This window comes from Dasypus novemcinctus, chromosome 6 (assembly GCF_030445035.2).
Source record: "Dasypus novemcinctus isolate mDasNov1 chromosome 6, mDasNov1.1.hap2, whole genome shotgun sequence".
NCBI classification, from domain to species: domain Eukaryota; kingdom Metazoa; phylum Chordata; class Mammalia; order Cingulata; family Dasypodidae; genus Dasypus; species Dasypus novemcinctus.
This window is the reverse complement of record NC_080678.1, coordinates 26,628,294-26,648,406: the sequence shown is the minus strand read 5'-3', so window position 1 is coordinate 26,648,406 and position 20,113 is coordinate 26,628,294.

Here is a 20,113-nt window from a genome sequence, read left to right as displayed (position 1 = left end):
GATGTAAGAGATGCTGACAGAATTGAGGATCTATTACGTGTGGGGCATAAGAGAGAAGTGGAAGTTGAGGCTAACTTTAAGATTTTTAGTTAGGAAAAGTGGGTGAAAAAAAAAGAGCTGGAAAATATGAGGAAGAGAAGCAGTTTGAGGAAAGGGGATAAGAAAATGTCTTCTGTCTGGACAAATTACATTTGAGATGCCTGAAGGACATCCAGGCAGAGGGCTGTAGTTTTGGAAGTGGTTGAGAGCACACATTGTCCTATTCTTTCTTGCTGAGAAGGACATCTGGGGAGAGGTAGGTGGCTATGCTTGTCTAGCCATTTTGCCTGGATTTGTTTCAGTTCTTGGAAAAGGGGGTAGCTGACTCAGTCAGTTTGTAAGTGGTAGAGCAGTGATTAAACTCAGCGTCTGACTCCTTGTCCTCTTTCTATTCCACCACGTGGACTCTTCGGGCTGAAATTATTTTGGCAAAAAGAACAAAAGATCCCATTATATGATTCTCATTACTATGGGCTATGGATTCACTTAAGCCAGCTTTCATGCTGTGCTTGCTCCCAGGCTATCAGCTCAGGAAACACTCTCTGATCTATTCCCATGAGGTAGATGCTAAGAGTGTCTTCTCGTGGACCCTGCTGGGAAAAAACTGAAGATTAATATGGCAAACATACTTCCTTTCCTCAAAGGGGCAACTTCTTTGGATGATGCCAACTTTCCTAATGGGGACCAGGTCAATGAGGCCAGTTTCTCTACAGGACAATCCACGCACTTTCTCAGAGCAGGGTGATCCTTGGGAAAGTTATGAGAATTTCTGTTCAGGTTCATGGTGTTCTAGGCTGTAGAAAAAGCTTGCCTTTTGCCCTCTCAGTCTTCTTCGTCCTATTCACTGTCCTAGCATCTACTCCCTGTCCTCCTACTCCAGCTTGTGAGCATGCCTTGCATTTGCAGAGGAGGATTTTACTCCTAAAGCGTGATTGCAGTTTCACCTCATTTGCTCCTCATTATGGTTCCGCTGGTTCATTTTCCCAAATGAGTCAGGGAGACAAGAAAAGTCCAAGGCTAGTGTTACAATGAGGATCTGGGGCTCTTGACTTCTGGTGCTCTTTTCATTATAAATGTGAGTATATTTTTAAAAATCAAATCCCAATATATAAAACAGAAAGAAGCAGAGGTGACTTAGAAAGAGTTGGTATTGGGAGTCCTTTTATTTAACCTCCCCATTGCTTGCCATGGAATCCCCAGAAAACCAAATTAGATTCTGATATTATATTTTCAAATTTTAAATTCTGGAAGTTTGGGCCAAGATAAAAGTCTTAAGATTCGTCCAGCCTTATATTGAGCCAAAGTGTTAAAGTGTCAAAGTATGGATTTGGAGCTAAATGACCCAAGTCTACCATTCACTAGCCCTGGGGCTTTGACAAATCACTTAATCTCTAAGCCTCAGCATCCTCTTCAGTGAAGTGGGTTTATTTCCTCTCAACCTCACAAAGGCACAGTGAAGAGCTAGTGAAAACTTTGTTAAATTTCAACTATTCTCATGTATGTGTTGTTTGTCACTATTATGGCCACTGCTCTCCTTGGAAGTGCCTGGGTTGAAGAGAGTTACAAGCATCAACCACCATTTATCTACTTATTTAATCATTTTGTTAAGTACTTCTTGTGTGCCGGGTCCTGACCTAGTTGGCATTCTATATTGTTACATAAGGAAAATTGGGAAAATTGGGAAAACCAACCAAGACAGGTGGAGAACGCTGAAAGGTATAAAAGTGCCATCACTGACCAAAGAAAGGACCCCTGTTAGTTTTCCATTATTATTGCCATTTTGGATATTCTGAGGTCAGAAGTTCTTTCAGCATCTTTGAAGTAGCAATGCCAGCCACAACTGAGGTAAGATGGAAATCTGTGATTGCACCAAATCCTCCAGATAGAAGAATTAAAAATATTCAGATTCACTCTCTGAGTTGTGATCTCTGAAATATAGGTGCTTTGAGAGCTGAGAGACAAGTCCTTTTGGGGACTAAAATGACACATAACTGCAGCTTGTTGGCTGAGGAAGAATGTTGAGCTGGGCTTGGTCAAAGGCTGGGCACACGTGCTGCTTCCCGCTCAGATCAGGGCAAGGGCTCTTCAGGGGTAGCTGCTTAAGAGATACAAGCCTGGATAGCTCCCAGTCTGATAGATTTTCTTACTTTCCTAATTTTTTTTTTTAATAAACAAGCCAGTGACCTCCAGCGATATGACATATATTTGTACATCTTGATAACACAGTTTGAAGAGATATTTGCAAAAGACTCAGTGAATAACCCTGTATTGTCTGTCTACTAGTTTGCAAAGTCGATGTGTGTGACATCATAAACCTGTGTAAAAATAACAAAAATAAAATAAATCATGGTGAAATCCCCTTTTGACCCCATGCAGTTGTAGTGCAGAAAGATGTCTATCTGGAAATTTGTGTGGGACAATCAATATAACTTTTTAATTGTATACTTAATGACTGTATTTCTCTTTGCTCCCTACCAATTTGGAAATGCTTATAAAACAGAATATTTGATGTTGTGGTAAGAGGTAAGTACTTAATTTGGTTTGGAATCTAAATTGCAGATTCCTTGGTATCAGGATTTGTTCAAATGAAAATGTATGGCTGAATATATTGTTTCCCAAATTGAACTTTTGAAAATCCAGGGACCTGAAATCTAAATTGTCTTGTGGTAAAATAAATGGTTCAGCACTTTGCAAATTAACAGCACTTGTTTGTTTCTTGTTTATTAGGGTTTTCTCATTAGGCTGATCTAAAAAATCTAAAATAAAAATAAAGGAAAAAGAAATTTCCAAACACAGATGTAGAAAAGATATTCAACTTTGGACTCTGACCCTCAGTTTAGTATCTTGAGGACTAGCCTCAAAGAATCATCTGGGAGATTGTTAGATATCCAGTATTTCAGGTCCCAACCCAGACCTTCTGTACCAGAGTCTGCAGTTAACAAGAACCCCAGGTGATTTTTAGGGGCATTACAGTTTGCATGGCTTTGCTACATTAAGGTCTCAAGGCCAAAGGTTTGAACAATATGAAACCAGATGCTAGACTAGGTCTTTAGTGTCCCAGGAGAGAGAAGAGATGGCTGATGCTTTGACTGACAGTTCAGTTCCCAAGAACTTGGGAAATGTATTTCTGCAAGAGACCAACTGTCCCTTTGTATAAAATAAGTGGCTGCCTCTGGCCCAAGACTGTGGGTGGATCAGAGCATCTGACTTATTGGACAAGGCACATATATTTGGAAAGTAAAAGATTGCCAAAAGAAAAGAGGGTATGAAGAAATAAGATCACCCCTCTCTGTTTTTCATTATCAATATAATAGTGCTGTTTTGCACGATTTTCAGGCTCCTTAGGGTTTTTTTTCCCTTCCTTTTTACGTAGTTAGAAGCAATTTACTAGAAATGTTGCTGCATGGGAAGATAAGTATTTTTCTCACAAAATGTTCCTATTCAATAAGTTGCCACATATTTTTGTTCTGTATTGTGACTCCTAAACCAACAGCATTTGTAGTCAAGGCAATTGACATAGACGCAGAGGGGTAGATTTGTATGTTTGAAGTGGCTATGTAAATTCACTTGCAAGGATTTTATTTGGTTAATTTCAAACGAATGATAATTGATGCTTAATTTTTTAAACAAATCAACTTTATTGATACATATTAATAAATCCATCCAAAGTGTACAATCAATGGTATTCAGTGTGAACACATATTTGTGCATTCATCACTTTAGTCATTCTTTGAGCATATTCATTATTCCAATAACAATAATAATAAACAACAACAAAAAATCCCCAAACAAAACTCCAGACCCCTCAATCTCTCTATGCTTCCCCTGCTATATATAGCTGCTATTCTTTTTCCTTTCTCTTGTATATTTGTATTTATATTTTGTAAAAACAGTCATATATGCAATAACACCAAAATTTGTGTTTTACATGAGGTTTTACTATTTTAAAGTCTCATATTACAGTTTTTAGCTTTCCTTCTAGTAATATATATTAGACTTTCCCTTTCAACCACTGTCATGCCTGTATAATAGCACTGCTATTTACAAACACCATGATATTCTTTAACTGTTTCTATTCATTTCCAAAGATTTATAAACAATCTTTTAATCAATTCTGCACAGATTAACTCTCAGCTTTCCATTCTCTACCCTCCATCTATTTTCTGGTGACCTGTATTCTAATTATTAACTCCATGAGTTTACACAATATATTTTAGTTCATAATAGCACAATTATATAGTATTTGTCCTTTTGTGTCTGGTTTGCTTCACTTAATATCATGTCCTCCAGGTTCATCCATGTTGTCATATGCCTCACGACTTCATTTCTTCTTATAGCTGCACAATATTCTATTGTGTGTATACACCACAATTTGTTTACCCATTTATCACTTGACAGACATCTGGGTTGTTTCCAACTTTTGGCAATCATGAATAATGCTGTGTGAACATTGGTGTACAGATATCTGTATGTGTTTCTGCTCTCAGTTCTTCTGGGTGTATACCTAGCAATGGTATTGCCAGGTCACATGGCAAGTCTATATTTGACTTCCTTAGGAACTGCCAAACAGTCCTCCACAGTGGCTCTACCTTTCTACATTCCCACCGACAATGAATAAATATTCCTATCTCTCAACATTTGCTCCAACTTTTACAGTTTTCCAACTTTTTAATAGTGGCCAGTCTAAAAACATGACATGATATCTCATTGTAGCTCTGATTTGCATTTCCCTAATCACTAGTGATGTTGAACATTTTTTCATGTGTTTTTTCACCATTTGTATTTCTTTTTTGGACAATCATCTTTTAAAGTCCTTTGCCCATTTTTTAATTGGGTAGTTTGTCTTTTTAATGTTGAGTTGTATGATCTCTTTGTATTTCATGGCTATTACGCCTTTAATGGATATGTGATTGCTAAATATTTTCTCCCATTGAGTTGGCTGCCTTTTCACCCTTTCGTCAAAATCTTTTGCTGTGCGAAAGTGTTAAATTTTGAGGAGGTCCCAGTTATCTAGTTTTTCTTTTGTTGCTTGTGCTGTGGGTGTAAAGTTTAAGAAACCACCACCTACCACAAGATCTTGAAGTTGTTTTCCTATGTTTTTTTCCAGAAGTTTTATGGTTGTTGCTTTTATATTTAGGTCCTTGACCCATTTTGAGTTAATTTTTGTATAAGGTGTGAGATAGGGGTTTTCTTCCTTTCTTTTGGATATGGCCATCCAGTTCTCCAGGCACCATTTGTTGAAAGACTTGTTCTGGCCCAATGGGGAGGGCTTGACCACCTTGTCAAAAATAACTTGATGTAGATGTGAGGTTCTATTTCTGGTTTCTTGATTAAGTTCCATTGTCAATGTGTCTGTCTTTATGCCCCTTCCTTCCTTCCTTCCTTCCTTCCTTCCTTCCTTCCTTCCTTCCTTCCTTCCTTCCTTCCTTCCTTCCTTCCTTCCTTCCTCCCTCCCTCCCTCCCTCCCTCCCTCCCTCCCTCCCTCCCTCCTTCCTTCCTTCCTTCCCCACTGCAGCTAAGTAATACACTTTAAAATCCAGAAGTGAGAGTTTTCCAACTACATTCTTCTTTTTTAAGATCTTTTGGCCATTTGGGGTCCCTTACCTTTCCAAATGAATTTGATAATTGGTTTTTCCACTTCTGCAAAAAAAAAAATAGCTGTTGGGAATTTTATTGGGATTGCGTTGAATCTGTAAATCAGTTTGGGTAGAATTGACATCTTAACAATATTTAGTCTTCCATTCCATGAACATAGAGTGTCCTTCCACTTATTTGTCTTCTGCAGTTTCTTTTAGTAATGTTTTATTATTTTTTGAATACAGGTCCTTTATGTCCTTGATTAAGTTTATTCTTAACATTTGATTGTTTTAATTGCTATTATAAATGGAATTTTTTACCTGATTTCTTCCTTTGATTGCTCATCAGTAGTGTCTAGAAATGCTGTTGAATTTTGCATATTAATCTTGTATCCTGCCACTCTGCTGAACTAATCTATTGGTTCCAGTAGCTTTGTTGTGGGTTTTTCAGGAGATTCTAAATATAAGATCATATCGTTTTAGTGAATAATGAAAGTTTTATTTTTTCTTTCCTATTTGGATGCCTTTTATTTCTTTATCTAGCCTAATTGCTCAGAACTGCTAGCACAATATTGAATAACAATGGTGACAGTAGGCATCCTTGTCTTGTTACTGATTGCAGTGGGAAGCATTCAGTCTTTCACCTTGAGTGCAATGCTAGCTGTCGGTTTTTCATATATACACTTTGCAATAATGAGGAAGCTTCCTTCTATTACTATTTTTTGAAGCGTTTTTTTTTAAAGGTTTATTTTATTTATTTCTCTCCCCTTCCTCCCCCTCCTCCCCCCGCCCCAGTTGTCTGTTCTCTGTGTCCATTTGCTGCATGTTCTTCTTTGTCCGCTTCTGTTGTTGTCAGTGGCATGGGAATCTGTGTCTCTTTTTGTTTTGTCATCTTGCTGCATCAGCTCTCCGTGTGTGCGGTGCCATTCTTGGGCAGGCTGCACTTTCTTCTGTGCTGGGTGGCTCTCCTTACAGGGTGCACTCCTTGCGTGTGGGGCTCCCGTATGTGGGGGACACCCCTGTGTGGCAGGGCACTCCTTGCGCACATCAGCACTGCACATGGGCCTGCTCCACACAGGTCAAGGAGGCCCAGGGTTTGAACCATGGACCTCCCATGTGGTAGACAGATGCCTGAACCACTGGGCCAAGTCCACTTCCCATCTTTCACTTTTAACCTAGTTGTGTCCTTACATCAGTGGTGGGTTTCTTGTAGGCAACATATAGATAGTTCATATTTTTTAATCCATTCTATCAAACCATATCTTTTAATTGGAGGGTTCAGTCCATTAATATTCATTGTTATTACTGTAAAGGCATTACTTACTTCATCCATTTTGTCCTTCGGTTCTCTGTGGTCTTATAGTTCTACTGTCTGTGTTCTTACCCTTTAGTTTACCCTTCCTAATAATCTTCATTTCCAAACTCTTCTCCAAATCTCTCACCCTTGTTTTTTCCTTTCAGGCTGCAGCACTCCCTTCATTATCTCTTGTAACTCTGGTCTTTTGGTAACATATTCTATCAGTTTTTGTTTGTCTGTGAAGACTTTGAACTCACCTTCATTTTGGTTTTTTTTGCATTAAAAATTTTTTTTATTGAAGTGTATTATTCATACATGAACATGCATAAACAATAAGTGTATAGCAAAGATTGTGAATTTACAAAATAAACATACATAACATCACACAGGGGTCTCATATATCACTCCTCCACCAAATCTTTGCATTGTTGTAAAACATTTGTTACAAACTATGCAAGAGCATCATCAAAATATTACTACCAACTATAGTCCTTATCTTATATTTGGTGTATTTTCCTCCCAACCCATACTATTTTTTAAAAATATATTTTTGTTACAGATATTGTGAACTTACAAAACAATCATACAGATGTATATATTTCCCACACAACCTCACACCCTGGTGGAACATTTGTTAGAGATTATGAGACAATATCATCAGACTATTACCACCAATCATGGTCCATAGCATACATTTGGCACACTTTTTCCATACACCTCCAGTATCAACCCAGTACACCTTGGCATTGATGCAAGAATATTATACTATTGCTTATAACCACAGTCTATAGGTCACACCAACTGTAGTTTTCCCATGTTTCTCCATATTCCCATCACCCTGCAGTAGTGATATACATCTTCTCTAGTTCACAGAAGGACTCTTGCATTTTTGCCCTCAATCACAATTCTCAACCACCTCTGGGTTCACTGTGTTATTCAGTCCCTAGATTATTCTTTAGCTTTCTTTCTATTGACATTTACTTCTCCAGACTACCTTTTTCAGCCACAATCCCATTTGTAAACCAGTTGTTACTCACTATCAGGTATTACTATCAACTCTATCCATCTCCACACTTTTACAGTCAAGTTAATTTAAATTTCTACATACATTAAGCATCCACAGTTCTTCTCAACCCTCCTCCTATCTCCTAATAGCCTATACTCTAGGTTTTAATTTCATGTGTTTATTATTTATATTTAGTTCATATTAATGAAACCATGCAATATTTGTCCTTTTGTGTCTGACTTACTTCACTTAGTATAAGGTCTTCAAGACTCATCCACGTTATCACATATATCCCAATTTCAATTGTACATATATTCCACATTTTGTTTATCCATTCATTGGATTATTTCCATCTTTTGGCAATTGTGAACAATGCCATTATGGACATTGGTGTGCAGATGTCTGTTTGTGTCATAGTTTTTAGTTCTTCTGGATATATTCCTACTAGAGGAATTGCTGGATCATATGGAAGTTCTGCATTTAGCTTTCTGAGGAACTGCCAAACTGTCTTCCACAGAGGCTGCACCATTTTACACTCCCACCAACAGTGAAGAGTGTTCCTATTTCTCCACATCCTCTCCAGCACTTACTTTTGTCTGTTTTTAAAATAATGGCCATTCTATGTGGTATTAGATGACATCTCATTGTTGTTTTAATTTGCATTTCTCTAATAGCTAGTGATATGGAACATTTTTTTCATGTGCTTTTTGGCCATTTGTATTTCCTCTTTGGAGAAATGTCTATTTAAATATTTTGCCCATTTTTAAATTGCATTGCTTGCTCTTTTATTGTTGAACTCTATAATCTCTTTATATAGAATAGAAATCAAACCCTTATCAGATAAATGGTTTCCAAATATTTTCTCCCATTGACTGGGCTACCTTTCCACCTTCTTGATGAAGGCCTTTGAATCACAGAAATGTTTAAGTTTGAGGAGGTCCCATTTATCCATGTTACTTTTGTTGCTCAAACTTTTGGTGTAAGGTTTAAGAATCCACCACCTACCACCAGGCCTTGAAGATGTTTCCCTACATTTTCTTCTAGGAGTTTTATTGTACTTCCTTTTATATTTAGGTCTTTGATCCATTTTGAGTCAATTTTTGTATAAATTGTGAGGTAGGGGTCTTCTTTCTTTCTTTTGGCTATGGATATCCAGTTCTCCCAACACCATTTGTTGAATAAACTATTCTGCCCCAACTGGGAGGGCTTGACAGGCTTGTCAAAAATCACTTGGCTGTAGATGTGAGGGTCTGTTTCTGAACCATTAATTCGGTTCCATTGGTCTATGTGTCTGTCTTTATGCTGATTCCATGCTGTTTTTACCACTCTAGCTAGGTAATATGATTTAAAGTTTGGAAGTAAGAGTCCTCCAACTTCACTTTTTCTTTTTTAATGTTTCTGACTATTTGGGGCCTCTTACCCTTCCAGATAAATTTGATAATTATGTTTTTCATTTGCTTAAAAAATGCGGGTGGAATTTTTATTGGGATTGCATTGCATATGTATATCAATTTGGGTAGAATTGACATCTTATTGATATCTAGTTTTCCAATTCATGAGCATGGAATGTTTTTCCAATTATTTAGGTCTTTTTAAAATTTCTTTTAACAATGCATTATAGTTTTCTGAATGCAAGAGCTTTGTATCCTGGTTAAGTTTATTCCTAAATATTTGATTCTTTTATTGCTATTATAAATGGAATTTTTTTACTAACTTCCTCCTCAGATTGTGCATTATTAATGTATAGAAACACTATTGATTTTTGCATATTGACTTTGTATCTTGACACTCTACTGAAATCATTTATTAGTTCTAGCAGCTTTGTTGTAGATTTTTCAGGACTTTCTAGATATACGATCATATCATTTATGAATAGTGAAAGTTTTAATTCATCCTTTCCAATTTGGATAGTTTTTATTTCTTTTTCTTGCCTGATTGCTCTAGCTAGAACCTCTAGCAATATATTGAACAACAGTGGTGACAGTGGGCATCCTTGTCTCTGATCTCAATGGGAAAGATTTTAGTTTTTCACCATTGAGTACAAAGTTTGCTGTGGGTTTTTCATGTATGGCCTTTATCATGTTAAGAAAGTTTCCTTCAATTCCTATTTTTGTAGTATTTTTATCAAGAAAGGATGCTGTATTTTGTCAAATGCCTTTTCTCTGTCAATTGATAAGATCGTATGATTTTTCTTCTTTGATTTATCAATGTGGTTTATTATGCTGATTGATTTTCTTGTGTTGAACCAGCCATGCATGCCTGGTATAAAACCCACTTGATCATGATGGATAATTCTTTTAATGTGTTGTTGGATTTGATTAGCAAGTATTTAATTGAGGATTTTTGCATCCGTGTTCATTAGAGAAATGGGTCTGTAATTTTCTTTTTTTGGTAATATCTTTATCTGGCTTTGGTATTAAGGTGATATTGGCTTCATAGAATTTGTTTGGTAGCATTCCTTCTTGTTCAATTTTTTGGAAGAGCTTGAGTAAGATTGGTATTAAATCTTCTTTGAATGCTTGGTTGAACTCACCTGTGAAACCATCTGGTCCTGGGCTTTTCATTTTCGGGAACTGTTTGATGATTGCTTCAATCTCTTTACTTATGATTGGTTTGTTGAGGACTTCTATTTTTTCTAGTGTCAGTGTAGTTTGTTTGAACATTTCTAGGAATTTTTCCATTTCATCTACATTGTCTAGGTTTTTAGCATAAAGTTTTTCATAGTATCCTCTTAAGATCTCTCTTATTTCTGTGGGGTCAGTAGTAAGGTTCCCCTTTTCATTTTTTATTTCATTTATTTGCATCTTCTCTCTTTTTTTATTAGTCAGTCTAGCTAAGGGTTTGTTGATTTTGTTAATCTATTCAAAGAACCAACTTTTGGTTTTGTTAATTTTCTCTATTGTTTTTTGTTCTTAATTTCATTTATTTCTGCTCTGATCTTTGTTATTTCATTCCTTCTACTTGCTTTGGCATTACCTTGCTGTTCTTTTTCTAGTTCCTCCAGCTGTGTCATTAGGTCATTGATTTTAGTTTGCTCTTCTTTTTTAATGTAAGCCCTGAGGGCTATAAATTTTCCTCTCAACACTGCCTTCGCAGCATCCCATAGGTTCAGATATGTTGTATTCTCATTGTCATTTGTCTTGATATACATATTGATTTCTCTTAAAATTTCTTCTTTGACCCTCTGATTATTTTAGAGTGTTTTGTTTAATCTCCATATATATGTAAATTTTCTCTTTATTTGCCACTTGTTGATTTCCAGCTTTACTCTATTATGATCAGAGAAAGCTTTGTATAATTTCAATTTTGTTGAATTTATTGAGATCTGCTTTGTGTCCCAATATATGGTCTATCCTGGAGAAAGATATATGAACACTTGAAAAGAATGTATATCCTGTTGTTTTGGGATACAATGTTCTATATATGTCTATTACATTTAGTCCATTTATCATATTATTCAAGCTCTGTTTCTTTATTGATCTTCTGCCCAGATGTTCCATCTAATGCTGAGAGTAGTGTATTAAAATCTCCAACTATTATTGTAGAGATATCTGTTTCTCCCTTCAGTTTTGCCCATGTTTGCCTCATGTTTCTTGGGGCATCCTGGTTAGGTGCATATATATTTATGATTATTATTTCTTCCTGGTGAATCATTCCTTTTATTAATATGTAATGTCCTTCCTTGTCTCTAATAACAGTTTTGCTTTTAAAGTGTGTGTCATCTGATATAAGTATAGCTACTCCAGCTTTTCTTTGGTCACTGCATGCATGGAATATCTTTTTCCAACCTTTCACTTTCAATTTATTGGTATCCTTGCAACTACGGTGAGTCTCTTGCAGAGAACATATAGAATGCTTATATTTTCTTATCCATTCTGCCAGTCTGTGCCTTTTGATTGGGGCATTTAATCCATTAACATTCAATATTATTACTGTAAAGGCAGTTCTTATTTCATCCATTTTGATCTTTGCATTTTATCTGTCATTTTATATTTGACAGTTTTGTTACTGTTACTGATGCAGTTGTCATTTCTAGACTCTCTGCCAGGCCTCTCTCTCCTGTCTTTTGTTTTCAGGCTGTAATACTCTCTGTAGTATTTCCTGCAAAGCTGGTCTTTTGGTTGTAAACTCTCTGTTTTGCTGGGTATAACATCCTTGGCTGGCAGTACTTCTCCTGCAGTATCTTAAATATATCATACCACTGTCTTCTTGCCTCCATGGTTTCTGATGAGAAATCAGCACTTAATCTTATTGGGTATCACTTATATGTTATGCATTGCTTTTCTCTTGCTGCTCTCAGAATTCTCTCTTTGTCTCTGGCATTTGACATTCTGATTAGTATGTGTCTTGGAGTTGGTCTATTTGGATTTATTTGGATGGGAGTACATTGTGCTTCTTGGACATGGATATCTATGTCCTTCAATAGGGTTGGGAAATTTTCTACCATTATTTCTTCAAATATTCCTTCTGCCCCTCTTTTCTTCTTTTCTCCTTCTGGGAATCCCATGACATGTATGTTTGTATGTCTTTTGCTGTCTTGAAGTTCCCTGAGACCTTGTTCAATTTTTTTCATTCTTTTCTTCATCTGTTCTTTTGTATGTTCACTTTCAGAGGCCATTTCTTCAAGCTTGCTAATCTTTTCTTCTGCCTTCTCAAATCGGCTATTATATGATTCCGATGTTTTTTAAATTTCATTTATTGTACCTTTCATTCCCATAAGGTCTGCTATTTTTCTATGTATGCTTTCAAATTCTTCTTTGTGCTCATCCAATGACTTCTTAATATCCTTAATCTCTTTAGCAATCTCATTGAATTTATTGAGGAGATTTGTTTGGCCATCTAAGATCAGTTGTCTCAACTCCTTTATGTCATCTGCAGACTTATCTTATTCCTTTAATTGGGCCATTTCTTCCTGTTTCTTGGTATGGATTGTAATTTTTTGTTGGCATTTCACATCTGGCTTGCTAGATGTATTTATTCTGGGTGCAGTTTCTCCCTTTAGTTTAGGGATTTCTTATCCCTTGATGGTTGTGTAGTAGGAGCCAAGAATGTAGTTGGTACTGTTAAGTTATGGAGGCTGAAGCTGCCCATGTTGTCCCAGGAAGTGAAGAAGCTTCTCTAACCTTTCTCCTCTGTCAGGGGTAGGGACAGAGCTGTAGCTGTGTATAATAAACCCAGTTGAGCACAAGACTGTTTGCAGTCACCCAGAGACACTGATGATGCTTCACACCCCTTCCTCCCCTTCCTTAGGCAGGGATGGAGCTATAGTTTTGGTCAGCAATCTATGCTGTGTGGGTCCAAAGTGACCACAGTTGCTCAGGTAAACTGATGTATCACCAGACCCTGTCCCTGCTGGGAGTGGGAATGGACCCTCTGGAGTGCCCAACAATCAAATCTCTGTGGGCCAAATATGCCTGCAGTTGCCCTGAGAGGCTTAGGGAGTACTGTCCCTTCTGCCCTTAGGGGGTGGGAACAGAACCACAAATGCTCAACAGTTCAGTCCTGTAGGCTGAAAGTACCCACCATTGCCCAGAGAGGCTGAGGAAGCACCAGCCCTCTCCTGTCCTATTGGGTGGTAGGGGTGGTTCTATGGGCACTCAACAGTTCATTTCCTTTAGGCTGAGAATACTTGCTGGTGTCTGGAGAGGTTGAGGAAACACCATCCCCCTTATATCCTCTTAAGGCATGGGGTTGGATCCATAGGCACCTGACAGTTCAGTCCCTGTTGGCTGAAAGTACCCACCATTGTCCAGAGAGGCTGTGGAGACACCAGAGCCCTCCTATTCTATTGGGGGTGGGGGTGGATTCATAAGCATCCAATAGTCCAATTCATGCAGGCTGTAGGTCTGCTGTTGCCCAAAAAGGCTGTGGGAAGACCAGCTCCCTGCTTCCTATTGAGGGGTGAGGGTGGGTCCACAAGTACCCACTAGACCAGGATGTGTGGGCCAAAAGCACCTGCAGTTATCCAAAGAGTCTGGGCAAATACAGCCCATCTCTTGTCCTATTGGGGATGGAGGTGGCGCTGCAGGTGCCCAACAGTCAGGCTTGTGCAGCCCAAAACTGTTGCCCTGAGAGGTTGAGACAACACCAGCCCCTTCCTATCCTGTGGGGGGACAGAGGTGGAGATGGGCTCAAAGGCACTCAACAAGCCTGTTTATGTGGACTGAAAACTCCTGCCATTGCCCAGAGAGGCCGAGGATACCCAGCTCCTCTCCTATTCTCTTGGGGTGTGGGGATGCAGCCCCAGGTGCCCGACTATTTAGCTTCTGTCAGTGGAGAGCACTTGCAGTTGCCTGGAGAGTCTGGTGCAGGTCCCAACAGCTAACTCTTTGCTGGAGGTGGGGCTGGAGCCTAGGCTAGGGCTACAGTCCAATCTTGGTGGAAAGAAGCCTGTCCCTAACTTCACTGGATTTCAGTCAGCCCAGCTTCCTCTCATGCCAGGAGGCAGAGTCAAAATGGCAGCTACTGGACTCTTCCCAGCTTGGATACGCTCAGATCCCAGCTGTCTCTAAAATTATACTTTAGCCAACCAAGTTTGCTAATCAGTAGCTGAGGTCAATGGACATCTGTCTCTTCCTCCACCATTTATGGGAAATGGAACTTCTAACTCCAGCCATGGAATAGCTCCTGAGGCAAATTCCATCCCTATAGTAGTGTAAGCACCAGCCTCTGCGGCATGGCTTGCAGCTACCCAGAGAGGTGGTACAGGTCCCCCTAGCTTCCTCTCTACCAGAGGTGGGACTGGGGTTTAGGCTAGACCTGCAATCCAACTGGGGTGGAAGGAAGCCAGTCCTTACAGGCACTATGAGTTTCAGTCAACCCCGCTTCCCCTGGTGCCTGGGGCAGAGTCAGAATGGTGGCCACTGGCTTCCCTCTGACCTGGACAGGCTCAAAATTAAGTTGTTCCTAGGCTTCTACTTCAGCCTGCTGAATCCACTAATCAGTAGCTGAAGTCAGTGCCACACTGTGTTTTCCTCCCATTTTTATAGGGGGAAATGGAACGCCCAAGTCCAACCACAGAATAACTCCCAAGGCAACTTGCACACCATGGGCACTGACCTCGCAGCATGGGGTGTTCTACTCATGATTCCTCTGTGCAGGTGGGTAGTCTCCTCCTTCCACACCTTCAAGGATGTTGCAGGATACTCCTCTGGCCCCCTGGGCCCTCCAAACAGGTACTTTAGGTAGCTCTGGGTGACCACCAACTGCCCTGTTTCACGAGCTGACTCCAGGAGCTCCTTTCTCTGACACCATCTTGGCTTCACTCTCACCCTCATTTTTGAAGGACAGTTTTGCCAGATAGAGATTCTTGGCTGGCAGTTTTTCTCTTTCAGTACCTTAAATACCTCATACAACTTTCTTCCCTCCTCCATGGTTTCTGATGAGAGGTTGGCACTTAATCTTATGGAGTTTCCCTTGTATGTGATGCTTTGCTGCTTTCAGAATCCTCTATCTCTGATATTTGTCATTCTGAATAGTAGGTGTCTTGGAGTAGATCTATTTGGATTTAGTCTGTTTGAGGTGTGTTGTCCTTCTTGGATATTGATATTTATGTCTTTCATAAAGGTTGTGAAGTTTTCTGTCATTATTTCCTCCACTATTTTCTCTGCCCCTTTTCTATTCTCTTCTCCATCTGGGACACCAATAATATGAATGTTTGTGTGTTTCCAGTGTCATTCAATTCCTTGAGACTCTGTTTCATTTTTACTGTTCTCTTCTCTTTCTGTTTTCCTGTCATTTCCAGTTCAGATATTCTGTGTTTGAAATCACTAATTCTGTCTTCAAGCAATTAAAATCTGCTCTTATGTGCCTCTAATGTATTTTTAATCTCATCCATTATGTCTTTCATTTCCATAAGGTCTGTTACTTTTCTTTGCAGGCTTTCAAATTGTTCTTTATGCTCACCCAGTGTCTTCTTAATATCTGTTATTTCTTTAGTCATATTTTCTTTAAATTCTTCGAAGTGATTTAGGAGATTTATGTGATTGTAACTGATTAATTGTCTTAAATCCTGTAATCTCTTCAGGATATTTGGTTAGTTCCTTTGGCTGGGCCATCTCTTTCTGTTTCCTAGTATGGCTTATAACTTTTTGGTCATGTCTAGGTATCTGAATTGATGAATTTATTCTGATGGTCAATTTCTCTCTCTTTCCTATTTTTTCCCCCAGCTTTTTGATATTTGGTTCAACTTATTGTAAATCTTTAAAACTGCATGGCTTAAGTTATAAAAATCGGGCCAAGGACTCACTAGTGGGGCACAGATTTTCTCCCAGGTAAGGATATAGGGAGAACTGACAGTTTTTGTCCATGCAATTTCCAGACTGGCCAGCAGATGGTGCTAGTCTGCACATCTTTCCACAGAGGTGTTTTAGTCTGCTTTCCTGTGTTGAATCTCCAGAGCAGAGATTCAAAGCAGGTTCTGCTGGCTGAATTCACTGAGAAAAAGTCCCCTGACTCCCCCTCCTTTTTCCTTTGAAACAGCTGACAGGGAGGAAGACAGTCTGCTTCCTTCTCAGTCAGCTGCAATGAGCCAGTGGTTTTACCCCAGCTTAATACCCTGGGGATGGGGGAGGGGAGCCCTTGCCTGCCACTGTGGGGGCTTGGTAACTCACATTTGTTGTTTGAGTTTCTTTGTCCCTCTGTCCCTCATCCTTCTAGAAGTTGTGTAGCACTGTCCTGGCCTGCTGACCCCCAAAGCCGGTCCCTTGGACAGCTTTTGGCTTTTTCTCTGTTGTTTTTATAAGAGCATTGAGCTCTGCCTATTAGTCCAATGCCATCTTCCCACAATTCCACTTATTTTTTTTTCTTAGTCTATTTTTATTAATATTATTTTTTATCATTAGGTTTATCACATCATAATTCACATATAGTAAAAGTTATCCTTTTAAGGTAAGGTTTAACAATTATATTAATTCATATAAATTCCACCAAAAGTAACCTATTTATTAAATTGAATTGTTTGTCTTCTTGTTATTGCATTGTAGGAATATTTATTTTGGTTCCAACTCCTTTATCACATAAGTTTTTTTTTTTAAATCAATTTTATTGATACATATTAATAAAGCATACAATTCACCCAAAGTGTATAATCAGTGGTATTTGCTATAATCATAGAGTGTGCATTCATCACTTCAATCATTATTAAAGCATTTTCATTATTTCAATAATAATAATGAACAAAAACCAGAAAAACAAACAAGAGAATTCCTCACCTCTCAATCCCTCTATGCTTCCCCCACTGTACATAGCTGCTATTTCTGACTGTTCTATCCAAAGTGTACAATCAATGGCTTTTAGTATAATCACAATGTTGTATATTCATCATCTTAAAAATTTTAGAACAATTTAATTACTCAAAAAAGACTCCAAACTCCAAAGCAGGTCCCTCAGACAGATTTGGCTCTTTCTCTGTTGTTTTTATGAGTGCATTGAGCTTTGCCTGTAAGTCCAACACCATCTTCCCACAATTCCATTTAATTTTTTGAAAAAGTTATGTTAAAGAGGAGTTCAAGCATGAAATAAACTGAAAAGAAAGTAAATTCATTCATTCATTCATCCATCCATCCACCAAACATTTACTGAGCTTTTATTGGGGATATAAAGATGAAAACAAAATTGCTTGTGGCCCTGAAGAGCTCAAACTTCAGTGGAAGAGAAAGAAAAATAAGACAGAACTGTGTGATGAGACTTTCAGAAAGTAAGTGCATAATCTCTGGGAGTGCACTGAAAGGGCGCTTAGTCAAGCTGATGGGCTGGGCAGAAGCTGAGGGAAGTCTGGCAGTGGTGACTCCTGGATGGAGTCCTGACAAAGCAAGGCACACAGCTACCCCTCACTTTCTTCAGGCCCCTGCTCTCTCTCTTTCAGTGCAGCCATCTCTGACCATCTGTAGCAACAGCAATAGTCACCCAAACTTCTGCCCTCCTGGTGCTTCTTACCATGACTTATTTCCTCCACAGCACTGTTATCGTCATGGCAGACAGCCTCCCTATGTCCTGGTTTTCACACCCTTGTGGAGGCCACTCCTACACCGTATTGGGGTTATGACCAATGGAATATGACAGAAACTATTGTATGTCACTTCCAAGATTAGGTTATAAAAGAGACTGCAGCTGCATCTTGGTCTCTCTCTCTCTCTCTCTTTCTCTTGGATCACTCACTACGGGGGAAGCCAGCTTCCAAGCTGTAAGCAGTCTACATGGTGAGGAATGAAGCTTACAGATAACACCACACAAATGAGCTTAGCAGCAGATCCTCTGGCCCCCAAATAAATCTTTGGATGAAAATGCAACCCTAGACTACAGCTTGACTACACCCTCATAAACAACCACTAACCAGAACCACCCAACTACATTTTGTAACTCAACTACAAAGACCCTCAGAAATATTTATTGTTTTGAGATGCCAAGTTTTGCGGTAATTTGTTAGCCAGTAATAGATGACTAATATGCCATCTGGTACATTATAGATTTACTTGTTTATTTACTTATTATCTCTCTTCTCCCTGTAGAGTGTGACCTCCATGATGACAAGAAATTTTCTTTGTTCACTTCTGTACCTCTGGTGCCGAGAACACCACCCAGTCCATAGAAGGTTCTCAACATATATAGTTAAATGAATGACTGAAGCCTTCTGATACTCATTCTAATAATTAAAATAAGGATTTGTAGTATCTTATTGTATGTGGGAGACCCTTAAGATGGGAAAGACTACCTTTGTTTCTCTTTCTATCCAACTGGTTGGCTGTTTTGTAAGTGAAGAACCCTACAACTAATGGAAAAAATCTAATCAAACTCTCCAGAGAACAAAAGCAGAGGGATGGAGGCTGATGTTCTCCTTTAGCCACACCCCACAAGATAGTAGACAATTTTTTCACTGTTTGTGTTCTCATAAAAGACAATGGCAGCAGACCTTCTGGGATTGGCCAGCAATACAAAGTGATAATGAATGGACCACCAGAACTGGCTGCTTCCAAGGAAATGTGGTCCCTGGGATTAAGCACTAAATAATCTCCATGGAAATCCAAGTCGATTCTCTCCTTTAATTGCCTAGGGCTTGGGTCCTATAGGGCCAATGACGGCCAGAATTCTTTAAAGCTGGGAGAACCAGTGAAAGCAAATTGAAGTCATAATTGTTGGTACCCAAAAGTTCAAGACTGCAAAGGTAAAAATGGATACCAAAGGAGCAGGCTGATAATGGGGAGGTTGAACTCACTGGGGGCTGGGGGTAAAAAAAGCAAATCAGGAATGCCTGGAGAGAGTCCTAAATGATAACATTCCATAGTCCATGGTTCTCAACCCCGGCTGCCCATTACAATCAGCTGTGCAACAGAGCTCATTATTAAGCTATTTCTTACTTCAAACCTACACTTATATGTTCTGCTTTGAAATGCTGGGACTGGGCTTCTGCAGACAGCCTTTCTCTGTTACCAGATCTTCTAATAGGTGGCATTAAGGAGACTGGAAGAATCGACTATGGAGGAGAAGGGATTTTCTCCATCCTGTTTGTTTTCTGTTCCTAGAAGCTCAACAGCAATGGTTCTTCCCCCTGGCAGTAGCATTTGATTCCAGTAGCAGTTTTTCTGCTGGTTCTAGTTTTCAGTTTTGCCACAATCCCAGAAGCAGTTTAATTGAACATTATCAGAGACACAGGCACTGTCTGGCCTGTGCTGCCTCCTCAGAAATCCCATTCCAGCTCCACAGGAGCCCTCCTCTGAGCTCAGACACTAGCAACAATTGATGGTACCCACCCCTGCTCCAAGAAGTATGGTTTTCCTCCCAGCATCCAAGTTTTAAGGGCCCTTAATCTTCCCTCTATTCCCCCAGCCTTAGAGGCAGTAGCTATTTCCTGCTGTTACTATTTCTGTAGTCCCTCAATCTCTCCTTTTGCATTTTCCACTCCTCAATAACTGGTAAAAATTATTTTAATTAAATTCTCTTTGTTTCTGGTTTTTGTGTCCTGACAGGACCCTGACTTTTAAAAATCTGCAATGCCAGGGTTCCCCTGTAAACAAATGCTGATTTCATGTGTCTGCAGTGATCCGACACAGGATGTTTTAAAAGTTCAAAGGTGATTTTGATGAGCAGCCAGTGTAGAGAACCACTATGCTAGAATGTTCTTGATTATCTACATGGTATGGCTCAACTGACTTAAAGATAGGTGAGATGTGTCCTAAGTGGGTCCTTGAACTAGTCCAT